The sequence below is a fragment of the Aulonocara stuartgranti genome (genome assembly GCF_965226115.1).
Source record: "Aulonocara stuartgranti genome assembly, chromosome: 4".
NCBI lineage: Eukaryota > Metazoa > Chordata > Actinopteri > Cichliformes > Cichlidae > Aulonocara > Aulonocara stuartgranti.
The window spans coordinates 36,579,539-36,592,993 of record NC_138942.1 but is presented as its reverse complement, the minus strand read 5'-3'; the positions used below and the strand labels follow the sequence as shown (position 1 = coordinate 36,592,993).

The following is a 13,455-nucleotide window of genomic DNA, read 5'->3' as shown; positions in this document are numbered from 1 at the left end:
GTAAGTAAAACTTTATTTATATAGCACGTTTCAAGATAAAAATCACAAAGTGCTTCACAGAAGCTAAAACCTAAAAATAAAAATCAACTAAAAGCAAGTTTAAAAAGATGGGTTTTTAGCTGTTTTTTAAAAGCGACCACTGAGTCCACAGATCTCAGGCTCAAAGGGAGAGAGTTCCACAATCTGGAGGCCACAGTTCCAAAAGCTTTGTCGCCTTTTGTTTTCAGCCTCGTGTGTTGGACAGCAAGCAAGCCCTGGTCACATGACCTCAGGGACCTGCTGGGAATGTATGGATGTAAAAGTTCACTTATATATGTTGGTGCTTGTCCATGCAGGGCCCTGAAAGTCAAGGTCAAAACCTTAAACTGGATCCTGAATTTAATGGGGAGCCAGTGCAGCTGAATCAGCAGGGGTGTGACATGGGAAAACTTGGAGGACTTGGTCAGAAGCTTTGCAGCAGCGTTCTGAACAACTTGCAGACGCTCCAAAGAGGCTTTACATAAACAAGTAAACAAAGAATTACAGTAGTCCAGACGAGATGAAACAAATGCATGAATGACAATTTCTAATTCGGAGCGCGATACAATGGGACTCAGCTTAGCAATGTTTCTCAAATGATAAAAACAGGAGCGAACCAAAGATTTTACATGGGCATCCAAAGTCAGAGCTGAGTCAATACTAACACCAAGGCTCCTGATAGACGGTTTTGCAAATGTAGCAAGTGGACCTAAGTTTTCCATAACACCAGGTACAAAATTTTTAGGAGCACAAACAAGAACTTCAGTCTTCTCCTCATTTAGTTGAAGAAAGTTTCCAGCCATCCAACATCTAATGGAGTCTATGCGCTTGTGCAAAATCTGTAGCTTGGAAACATCATGGGGCTTAAAGGAGATGTATACCTGAATATCATCTGCATAGCAGTGATACGAAATGTCCTTAAAAGTGCTTAATAAGTGTTGAAGAGGAAGTAAATACAGTAAGAACAATAAAGGCCCCAAAACTGAACCTTGCGGCACACCATAGGTAAGAAAAGTAGAAGAGGAACTGTACTTAGAGGTAGCCACAGAAAAGGATCGTTCATGCAAATAGGATTCAAACCAGTCCAAAGCAGCCCCTGATATACCCACCCAGTCTCTCAGCCTATCTAGCAGAATATGATGGTCCACAGTATCAAAGGCGGAGGTCAGGTCCAACATCAACAGAACGGAGCATTCTCCTGCGTCACATCTCATCAAAATGTCGTTGGAGACTCTAAGAAGTGTAGTTTCAGTAGAATGAGCTCTACGAAAGCCAGATTGGAATTTATCCAGAATGCTGTATTCATCTAGAACAGCTATAAGCTGCTTAGCCACAACCTTTTCTAAAATCTTAGAAATGAACGGTAATTTTGAAATCGGTCTGTAGCTACTGAGAAGAGAAGCATCAAGCTTAGGTTTTTTTAACAGTGGGTGAATAACAGCATTCTTACAATAAACAGGGACCTGACCAGAAACCAGTGAGGTATTGATAATTGTGAGCACACAGGGACCAATAGACTGAAAGACATTTTTAAACAAAGATCCAGGTAAAATATCAAGAGAGCAGGAGGATGCTTTCATTGAATTAACCAACTTGACCAGCTCAGGTAAGGACGCAGGTAAAAATCTTTCTAAAATTACAGGCCTAGCTTGAGTTGGATCAGACAAGAGAGACACAGAAGGAGAGATATTGTTCCTCACGTTACTGACTTTTTCAACGAAGAAAGAAAGAAATTTTTCACAATATTCATTTGATGAAATTGGGACAGCAGGTGGAGCAGGTGCAACAATATCACTAATGGTGTCGAATAGTACCTTAGGGTTACCTCTGCTCTTAGACACTAAGTCTGAGAAATAGGCCGCCCTCGCATCTCGAACTGAAGTGTTAAAAGAGACTAAAAGGTCCTTTAAATGAAGGAGATGGACATGCAAACGCGTTTTCCTCCATAAACGCTCAACCTTACGGCAGCAACGCTTTAAGAAGTGAATGCTGTCATTTGACCAGGGAGACGACTTTGAAACCGGAGCTAGTCTAACTTTGACAGGACAAACATTGTCTAAAATACAAAGACAATGATTATTAAAAAGATTTGTTAAAAAATGAACATCATTATAAGGAGATAAAACTAAATTAAAAGCATCGGAAAATTTAACAGCACTAGACGAAGTTAAGATGCGAGAGCTAACCACATGTCGAATAGGAGAGAGGGACAAATGGAAAGACAGATTAAAAAGAATACAATGATGATCCGAAATAAAAATGTCCTCAGTACAAATAAAATCAATGTTTAAACCTAAAGTAAAAACAAGGTCCAGTGTGTGTCCTTTGGTGTGTGTGGGACCAGACACATGCTGAGTAAAATGAAAAGAATCCATGACGCTGAGGAAACCTCTGGCAAAGAGAAAACAGAAAAGCAGCTAAAATCAGATGTAAAAGTAAAGCAGAGCATGAGCTGAATAAAGGACACTCAAGGCTGGCTTGGAAAGGAATGAAGTCCATGGTGGGGATGCAGAACAAGGAGCAAAGATGAATGTGATGCTGAATCACCAGAAGACTTGGACTCATTTGATTCCAGCTTTTTTTTATTTTTTATTTTATTGACATTTTAGAATCACTATACAATACCATCAACTTCAGCTTTCTTTCAGTACATATATTTTTTTCTTTTTTTCTATATTTAAACAACTAAAATATCCATACAATAAGAATGAAAGAAGAAGAAGAAAAGAAAAAGAAGCAAAACAGGAAACAACAAACAACATAAATAAAAAATACATGAGGAAAAAGAAAAAGGAAAGAAAAATAAATAAATATAGGGAGTGTGTTTTTGTTTCCATTAATGTAACTAATTTTTCCTCTAGTCTTCTAGTAGTTAACAAAGTCAAAATCTAATGCAAAATCAAAAACTGGCCTGCGTTTTCTAATGTAGTCCATCCATTTCTTCCATCATGATACAAACAGGTCGCTCTTGTAGTTCACATCTGCTGTCATTTTCTCCATTCTGTAAATGTCCAGTGTGATGTTCATCCACGTGTTCATAGTTGGGCTCTCTGAAGAAAGACATTTTTTTGTGATGGCTTTTTTTCCTGCTGCCAGTAAAATATTAAACAAGTATTTATCATTCTTTGTCCATCCTTCTGGCATAAGTCCAAAACGTAGAGTTTTACTTTCCAAAGGTAAATATCTTCCAAATGTCTCGTGTATCGCTGCATGTATTCCCTTTCAATAAGTTTTAATAACATGACAGTCCCAGAAAATATGATAGTGATTTGCATTTGTATTTCCACAATTTCTCCAGCAAGCGGGAGGGTTACCTTCATAGTGAGATTTTTGGTGAGGTGTAATAAAATATCTTATCAGGCTTTTCCACCCAAATTCCCGCCAGCTCTGTGAGCTGCTACATTTCCATTGATATGCCCATATTGTTGTCCATTCTTCCTCCTTTATCTCTATTCCTCCCTCCATTTTCCATTTTGTTTTGATATACAAGGTTGAGTGTAATTTCATATTTGTTAATCCTTTATAGAGGTCACCTATAATACCTCTATTTTTATTTGAACTGCCCTTTTAAATACATCTAGCAGCTGTTTACTCAATTCAGCCTTAGCTTTTATCGTTTTATTGACAAAATGCCTCATCTGTAGACATCTATAAAAATCCTGTGTTTCTAATGAATATTTGTCTTTCATTTTATCAAAACTAATTAGTCTGCCTTCCTCCATTACCATACATAAAGCTGTTAATCCTTTATATGTCCAATCTTTGAATCTGGTGTCCAATTTATTTGGAGCAAAATGTGTGTCATATGCACACCACTTAAGAACTGCTATATCCTCTTCTAGTTTATATTCTTTTATTACTGTTTCCCAAATTTTAAAAGTCAACTTGATCCATGGATTTTCAATAGTTTTTATTAAATTTTGCAAGCTTCTGTCTGCTATAATAGCTTATATGGGGATGGAGGTCAGACTCTCCTCAATAACTTTCCATTGAGCGTCATATGAAGGATTACATCAGCATATCATAGGCCTTAATTGTGCTGCCCAATAATATTCCCTAAGAGAAGGTAAGCCCCACCCCCTTTTCCTTTGTTAAGTTGTAGGGTTTTAAATCTAATTCGGGGCCTTTTTCCTTGCCATATGTATCTTGACAAAATTTTATCCCATTCATTAAACTGTTTCTGGTTAATTTCTATTGGTAATGTTTGAAATAAATATAATAATTTAGGAAGAATATTAATTTTAATTGAGTCTATTCTAAAATATAAACTTAAATATGGAATTAGATCAGAATCAGAAGACCCTTATGAAAAGGATATCGAGGGAACAGTTTACCCTGCCCGGGATAGGGTTACCGGGGCCCCGCCCTGGAGCCAGGCCCGGGGAGGGTGCCCGAGGGCGAGCGTCTGGTGGCTGGGCCTTAGTCCATGGGGCCCGGCCGGGCACAGCCCGAAGAGGAGACATGGGCCCATCCTCCGGCAGGCCCACCACCCGCAGGAGGCGCCATAGGGGTCGGGTGCATTGTGTGCCGGGTGGCGGCCAGGAGCGGAAGCCCTGGCGGACTGACCCCCGGCTGCCAAGACTGGCAATTGGGACATGGAATGTCACCTCTCTGGTGGGGAAGGAGCCTGAGTTAGTGCGTGAGGTTGAGAGGTACCGGCTAGATATAGTCGGGCTCACCTCTACGCATGGCTTGGGCTCTGGAACCAGTCTCCTGGAGAGGGGCTGGACTCTGTCTCAGTCTGGAGTTGCCCCTGGTGAGAGGCGGCGGGCTGGGGTGGGTATTCTAATATCCCCTCGGCTTGCTGCCGGTACGTTGTGGTTTTTCCCGATGGACGAGAGGTTTTGTTCCCTGCGCCTTAGGGTCGGGGAACGGGTCCTGACTGTCATCTGCGCTTATGCGCCGAGTGGCAGTTCAGAGTACCCAGCCTTCTTAGAGTCCCTGGGGGGGGGGGGGGGGGGGGTGCTGGAAGGTGCTCCACCTGGAGACTCTGTTGTCCTGCTGGGAGACTTAAATGCTCACGTGGGTAATGACAGCAAGACCTGGAGGGGCGTGATTGGGAGGAACGGCCTCCCTGATCTGAACCCGAGCGGTGCTTTGTTATTGGACTTCTGTGCTAATCACAGTTTGGCCATAACGAACACCCTGTTCGAACATAAGAGTGTCCATAAGTGCACGTGGCACCAGGACGCTCTAGGCCGTAGGTCGATGATCGATTTTGTAATTGTATCACCAGACTTGCGACCATATGTTCTGGACACTCAGGTAAAGAGAGGGGCTGAGCTGTCAACTGATCACCACCTGGTGGTGAGTTGGATCAGGTGGCGGGGGAGGACGCTGGACAGACCTGGTGCACCTAAACGCGTAGTGAGGGTGTGCTGGGAACGTCTAGCAGAGGCCCCAGTCCGCGAGATCTTCAACACACACCTCCGGCAGAGCTTCAACAGCATTCCGAGGGAGACTGGGGACATTGAGTCCGAATGGACCATGTTCAGCGTCTCCATTGCCGAAGCTGCTGCATTGCGCTGCGGCCGCAAGGTGGTTGGTGCCTGCCGTGGTGGTAATCCCCGAACCAAATGGTGGACACCAGAGGTGAAGGGAGCCAACAGGCTGAAGAAGGAGTCCTATCGGGCTTGGTTAGCCTGTGGGACTCCGGAGGCAGCCGACAGGTATCGACAGGCCAAGCGGAATGCGGCTCGGGCAGTGGCTGAAGCAAAAACTCGGGTGTGGGAGGAGTTCGGAGAGGCCATGGAAAAAGACTTTCGGACTGCCTCGAAGAGATTCTGGCAAACCGTCAGGCGTCTCAGGAGGGGAAAGCGGTGCTCTACCTGCACTGTGTATAGTGCTGGCGGAGCGCTGCTGACGTCGACTGAGAAAATTGTCAGGCGGTGGAAGGAATACTTCGAGGACCTCCTTAATCCCACTGACATGTCTTCCGAGGAGGAAGCAGAGTCTGGGGATGAGGGGAATGACCCACCAATTTCCGGGGGCGAGGTCACTGAGGCAGTTAAACAGCTCCTTGGTGGCAGAGCCCCTGGTGTTGATGAGGTCCGCCCCGAGTTCCTGAAGGCTCTGGACGTTGTAGGGCTGTCCTGGTTGACACGCCTCTGCAATGTTGCGTGGAGATCAGGGGCAGTACCTGTGGACTGGCAGACCGGGGTGGTGGTCCCCATCTTTAAGAAGGGGGACCGGAGGGTGTGTTCCAACTACAGGGGGATCACACTCCTCAGCCTCCCTGGGAAAGTCTATGCCAGGGTGCTGGAAAGGAGAGTTCGTCCGCTAGTCGAACCTCGGATACAGGAGGAATAATGCGGTTTTCGTCCTGGTCGTGGAACACTGGACCAGCTCTTTATCCTCTCGAGGATACTTGAGGGTGCATGGGAGATTGCCCAACCAGTCTACATGTGTTTTGTGGACTTGGAGAAGGCATTCGACCGTGTCCCTCGGGGTGTCCTGTGGGAGGTGTTGCGGCAGTATGGGGTGTCTGGCCCATTGCTACGGGCCATTCAATCCCTATACAACCGTTGCAAGAGCTTGGTTCGCATTGCCGGCAATAAGTCGGACTCGTTCCCGGTGGGTGATGGGCTCCGCCAGGGCTGCCCTTTGTCTCCGGTTCTGTTCATAATTTTTATGGACAGGATTTCTAGGCGCAGCCAAGTGGCGGAGGGCTTTCGCTTTGGTGGCCTCAGAATCTCATCTCTGATTTTTGCGGATGATGTGGTTCTGTTGGCTTCATCGGGTGAGGGCCTCCAGCTCGCACTGGAACGGTTCGCAGCCGAGTGTGAAGCAGCGGGAATGAGGATCAGCACCTCCAAATCTGAGGCCATGGTTCTCAGCCGGAAAAGGGTGGAGTGCCCACTCCGGGTCGGGGATGAGTTCCTGCCCCAAGTGGAGGAGTTCAAGTATCTCGGGGTCTTGTTCGCGAGTGATGGGAGAAGGGAGCCGGAGATCGACAGACGGATTGGGGCTGCAGCTGCAGTAATGCGGACGCTGCACCGGTCCGTCGTGGTGAAGAGGGAGCTGAGTGTAAAAGCGAAGCTCTCAATTTACCGGTCGATCTACGTCCCTACCCTCACCTATGGCCACGAGCTGTGGGTAGTGACCGAAAGAACGAGATCGCGGATACAAGCGGCAGAAATGAGCTTCCTCCGAAGGGTGGCTGGCCTCTCCCTTAGAGATAGGGTGAGAAGTTCAGCCATCCGGGAGGGGCTCAGAGTAGAGCAGCTGCTGCTCCACATCGAAAGGAGCCAGCTGAGGTGGTTCGGGCATCTGACAAGGATGCCCCCTGGGCGCCTCCTGGGTGAGGTGTTCCAGGCATGTCCCACCGGGAGGAGGCCCCGGGGCAGACCCAGGACACGCTGGAGAGATTATATCTCTCGGCTGGCCTGGGAACGCCTTGGTATTCCCCCGGATAAGCTGGAGGAGGTGGCTGGGGAGAGGGAGGTCTGGGCCTCTTTGCTCAGGCTGCTGCCCCCGCGACCCGGCCTCGGATAAAGCGGATGAAGATGGATGGATGGATGGAATTAGATTCCATCTCGCTATATGTTCCTTAATTTTTTTCTGTATTGGTAAATAATTTCGTTCTAATAGTTCTGTAAGATCCTTAGGTATTATGACTCCTAGATATTTAAAGTACTCTGTTTGCCATGCTAATTGATACTTATACTTACTTAAGCAATTGTGTTTTACTCATATTAACCCTATATCCAGATGGTCGACCAAAGTATTCAAATGATTGCATTAATTTAGGTAAAGAGTTTGATGGTTGACCCAAAAATATTAAAATATCATCTGCATAGCAGGCTAATTTATGCTCCTTTTCATGGATATTAATACCTTCTACTTCTTTATTTTGTCTTATATATTGAGGCAATGGTTCCAGATATAACGCAAATAATAATGTAGGGTGGCTGTAGCTCAGGTGGCAGAGCAGGTCAGCCACTAATCAGAAGGTCGGTGGTTCGATCCCAGGCTGCACCCTGGCTCCGTGCCAAATATCCTTGGGCAAGATACTAACCCCGTGTTTGCCTACTGGTGGTGGTCAGAGGGCCCGGTGGCGCCTGTGTCCGGCAGCCTCGCCTCTGTCAGTGTGCCCCAGGGCAGCTGTGGCTACAATGTAGCTTGCTATCGCCAGTGTGTGAATGTGTGTGTGAATGGGTGGATGACTGAATGTAGTGTAAAGCGCTTTGGGGTCCTATGGACTAGAAAAGCGCTATACAAATGCAGGCCATTTACCATTTAAATGTCATTTCAAGTTTAACATGTTTGTAAGCTTGTTTTCATACCATACAGAAATGAACAGAAACCCAATGTGATTTAGAAAATGGACAGCTGTATTCCAATTTGTAGTAAAGGTTTACCAGTATGGTCCAGTGATATATTGTGTTGTGGGAATTAAGCAAATGCTGTAAAGGCATGCAAAATCTACCATTTCCAACTTACACTTACCACCCTCGTCAGAGTAACGCTGTGCAGAAATGAGCAGCTGATCCAATTCTGTACTCTGAGACAGATTTTTGCAGTCTTTGATGATCCTTGGCTTGAAGAATGTTGGCCACTTTGCAAAGAACTTTGCAGACACTTCCTCCCCAACAAACAGCATTGTGAAGTCTTGGTCAATCTTAAACACAAAGTGTAACAACAGAAACAACACTTTAACAAGAAAACAAACAAAGGAACCACAAAGCGGTCATTAAATCATTTTATGCCTTACCAAGCCAGGTGTATCCAGAAATCTTGGGAAAAGGTCCAGGACAGCAGAAGCTGTGGCAGGTTCTTGAACCAGTTTTTGCCTATGTTGAAATGTCACCTTCATGTTGTCTTTGACACGTTTCATGTCAGTTGAGTACCTCTTCCTTGCATTTATCACCTGACAACGGCCTCACATTTGAACACAAGTTGCGAAGAGTCTTGGGGCTGTCTTGAAAAGCTGACTTTGATTACTTCATCTCTTCTCAGGAACCAGCATATCACCACCTTCCAAGAGTAAAATAAGGTCCAGCATATAACACCATTTCTTTGCAAAATATCTAGCATGTCTAGTCCCTTTAGACTGAGCTTAAATTAATTTTGTTAAGAAAAAACATCCTTGGTCCATTTTTAAGTAGTACAAGCTGTGTAACATGACTGCAATACAGTATTCTCTCAACTATCACAGGGGTTAGTAGGAACCATATTTCTATTTTATTATTTTTATATATTTTACGCCATAAAACCCCTCCCCACTCTCTAACAAACCCTAATATAACCCTGTTATTCATTTTTAGACTAGAAAATGCTTAATGTACCACAAACAAATGTAAATCTAAAAAAAAAGAAAAATACCTACTGGCTACAGAAATGCGCACTATGATGAAATTCCCATAATTTACAAGATGTAGGGGCCATTATAGTGTAATGTAACTCCCAGGTTACCCTTAAGCATCCTAGTTCACCTAAGGCAGGGTCTCAAACTTAAATGAGCTGTCATCTCATTGGAGGGCTACTTCAAAAAAACAGAAACCACAAAGAAAACACCCACAAATATTCCTGACAATGTAGCGTTTGGTTTGTTCGTTTTTAAATTTCAAATATTGTATCACAAGACAAAACTGCAAATATGAACGCATTCCCCCCCCCCCCCCCCCCCCCCCCCCTCACTCTTAACTAACCGATGCCTTTAATTGAACTACCAAATGAACACAATGGTCCTCTCTTTCTGGTCAGACACTTTGCAGCACTTCTGCTTTAATTGTGTTCATATTTAACAAAATAAAAATGCAGAAATAAGTGTTCACATTAGTTTTTGACTCTCGCTGAACTAACAAAGCCAATCAAACCACCTGTTTGTACTCTCTTGTTACCTCGGCCAGGTCCGCGGCTCTGAACCGTGGTAATGACACCTCTGGCTAATACGTCGGGTTGTCGGGCTTGTAGCTTTACTGTCAGCGAACACAGTGTACAGTCGAGTCTTAACAGCTTTCTTACAACCAGGCACTCATTTTGGCGGCAGTGGTTATTATTATATTTACATGCTTTCTTCTTCCATTTCTCCTCGGTAACAGCTCCTACTTTCTCCCTCTCTCGCGCTCAAACACACAACGGGAGGGGCAGTTCCACGTTCTCCCCGCAGCACGGACTACGCTGCCTATGAGGGCCCGTAACACTCTGCCCTTATTGCCTTCATATTAAATCATTTTTGGCTAATGACAAAAAAAAGTCACTTTAAGGGCCAAATTGCATTATACTGCTTCACCTCACCTGACCTGACGTGGGCCGTAAGTGGCCTCTGGGCCGCGAGTTTGAGACCACTGACCCTAAGGCTTTAGCAGTTTAATTCGAAAATAAATAAAAGGCATTTAATAAAAACTGTGACATATATTAACAAGTAATATTCATTACAGTCTGCCAACAGCCAGATTATGCTAAATGAATATTAGGAAAGAAACTGGTACTTTGCAGAGTTCTAGCTAGCAGTAGCCCAGCTTAACAAAAACAGTTAAAATTCAAATATGACACTTAAAGATGATGTATTTTGATATAAATAATATTTTTTTACTAGTTATCATGTTACCTGCTCTAACATCAATCTAAAACTTAATATTTAACCGAATAAAACTTACCGCAGCAGCAAGAAAAAGTGGCGACCGAAGATTCTGGAATGCGGAGCTCCACAGGAAATGAAGGTGTGGTCTAATTTAACACCCACAGTGTTAAAATGCAGTAACGACTAAAATCCACACTAACACTTTTCAGGAATCAACTCCCGATGTGTTATTTTAACTCGATTAAGTGTTGAACTAACTCGGAACTCTGTTGAATTCTGCTAACACTGAAAAATCAACACTGGCATTTTTGCTGTGTGGCCACAGTGCAACCCACAATGTGTAACTGACACTATTATATTGCATTATGTCACATTGTTACATCTTTTTAAAAGCTATTTGTGGCCTTGATTTTGGGAGCTTCAATTGTCTGACTACAGCTACCACACAGTGGTCACTGATATCATTTGCGAAAACCCCAGTGTGAGAATATTTATACGGCATATTAGTTAAAAATAAATCAATAAGTGATGACTTTTCTGGGCATTTAAGATTTGGACGAGATGTGCTGTAAATTAGTTGTGTGAGATTATATGAATCACACATGGATTTAAAACTGTCTGAGGCAGAGGACAACCAGTCCCAGTTGAAATCTCCGGCCAGCACAATTCCATTAAAATCTAAAGTAGATAGTTTTTCACTAAGTGAAACTAAAGCCTCACTACTAGCAGAGGGGGGTCTATAACAGCCCACAATGGTAATAAAATAGCCCTTGAAAAGTTGGAGCTTGAGGGCAAGAAGTTCAAACTGTTTACGAACAGGTACCGATGAATCGACAGTAACATGGAATTTGCTTTTTACATAAATTGCAACACCGCCACCCTTTCTGGGGCAGTCGCAACGGAAAAGATTATAGCCCATTATTGCAATGTCTTTGTCAATAATTGATTTAGTAAGCCAGGTTTCTGATAATATAAGAATATCAGTATCTAACTTTCATCCAAATTTTCACAAAATCAAGTTTGGGAAGAAGACTTCTGACATTTAAATGAGTGATACCAAGACCTGTTCGAGTTTTAAAATCACAAGGAGTACTTAAGAATTTGCAATCTGGACCAGGATTAGGTTGCACATTTCCAGATAAAAGAAGCAGAAGAACAACAAAACATTTTCTTTTCACAGATTTTTTTTGTAGGATTACAGACTGATTTCTCTTAGTTCCCAATCTCTTTGGGGGGGGGGGGGGGGGGGGGGGAATGGGAAATAAACCAGTAATATGGAATGAATAAATCAGTTAAATCAGTTGAAATGAGATCTCTACTGATAATCACGTTTGAGAAGTTTCTAAAAGATGTAAAATCCCACCTTGTTCCCTTTGAGAGGAGTAAGAAGTATGGTGTCTCTTGCTCCACAGACTGTTCCTGCACCTCATGTAGACAAAAAGTGGTCTTCATTACATGGTGGTTCTGGGAATACAGGGAGTGCAGAGTTATTAGGCAAATAAGTATTTTGTCCACATCATCCTCTTCATGCATGTTGTCTTACTCCAAGCTGTATAGGCTCGAAAGCCTACTACCAATTAAGCATATTAGGTGATGTGCATCTCTGTAATGAGAAGGGGTGTGGTCTAATGACATCAACACCCTATATCAGGTGTGCATAATTATTAGGCAACGTCCTTTCCTTTGGCAAAATGGGTCAAAAGAAGGACTTGACAGGCTCAGAAAAGTCAAAAATAGTGAGATATCTTGCAGAGGGATGCAGCAGTCTCAAAATTGCAAAGCTTCTGCAGCGTGATCATCGAACAATCAAGCGTTTCATTCAAAATAGTCAAGAGGGTCGCAAGAAGCGTGTGGAAAAACCAAGGAGCAAAATAACTGCCCATGAACTGAGAAAAGTCAAGCGTGCAGCTGCCAAGATGCCACTTGCCACCAGTTTGGCCATATTTCAGAGCTGCAACATCACTGGAGTGCCCAAAAGCACAAGGTGTGCAATACTCAGAGACATGGCCAAGGTAAGAAAGGCTGAAAGACGACCACCACTGAACAAGACACACAAGCTGAAACGTCAAGACTGGGCCAAGAAATATCTCAAGACTGGTTTTTCTAAGGTTTTATGGACTGATGAAATGAGAGTGAGTCTTGATGGGCCAGATGGATGGGCCCGTGGCTGGATTGGTAAAGGGCAGAGAGCTCCAGTCCCACTCAGACGCCAGCAAGGTGGAGTACTGGTTTGGGCTGGTATCATCAAAGATGAGCTTGTGGGGCCTTTTCGGGTTGAGGATGGAGTCAAGCTCAACTCCCAGTCCTACTGCCAGTTTCTGGAAGACACCTTCTTCAAGCAGTGGTACAGGAAGAAGTCTGCATCCTTCAAGAAAAACATGATTTTCATGCAGGACAATGCTCCATCACACGCGTCCAAGTACTCCACAGCGTGGCTGCAAGAAAGGGTATAAAAGAAGAAAAACTAATGACATGGCCTCCTTGTTCACCTGATCTGAACCCCATTGAGAACCTGTGGTCCATCATCAAATGTGAGATTTACAAGGAGGGAAAACAGTACACCTCTCTGAACAGTGTCTGGGAGGCTGTGGTTGCTGCTGCACGCAATGTTGATGGTGAACAGATCAAAACACTGACAGAATCCATGGATGGCAGGCTTTTGAGTGTCCTTGCAAAGAAAGGTGGCTATATTGGTCGCTGATTTGTTTTTGTTTTGTTTTTGAATGTCAGAAATGTATTTTTTTTTTTTTTTTTTTTTTGTGTCCCGTTTGGATCTTTAGCATCAGAATTGTTGTCTTAAGGCCAAGAAAGATGCCAAGCGGATTTATTTTACCAAGTGGATCATCATGGCCTTGCCATATTGGTCCATTTGATTGACCTTTATTATAATTATGAATTTATTTTATTTTCAG

The 13,455-nt window shown here is 43.8% G+C and overlaps 1 long non-coding RNA gene across 1 annotated transcript in view; it reads right to left on the bottom strand.

Moving 5' to 3' along the window:
- Nucleotides 1-13,212, bottom strand: part of LOC309705064 — a 111,470-nt gene extending 98,258 nt beyond the window's left edge. The window contains exon 1 of the long non-coding RNA XR_014276473.1: nt 13,106-13,212. This is a non-coding gene — a long non-coding RNA (uncharacterized lncRNA). The remainder of the gene's footprint in view (nt 1-13,105) is intronic.
- Nucleotides 13,213-13,455: the final 243 nt, after the last annotated feature.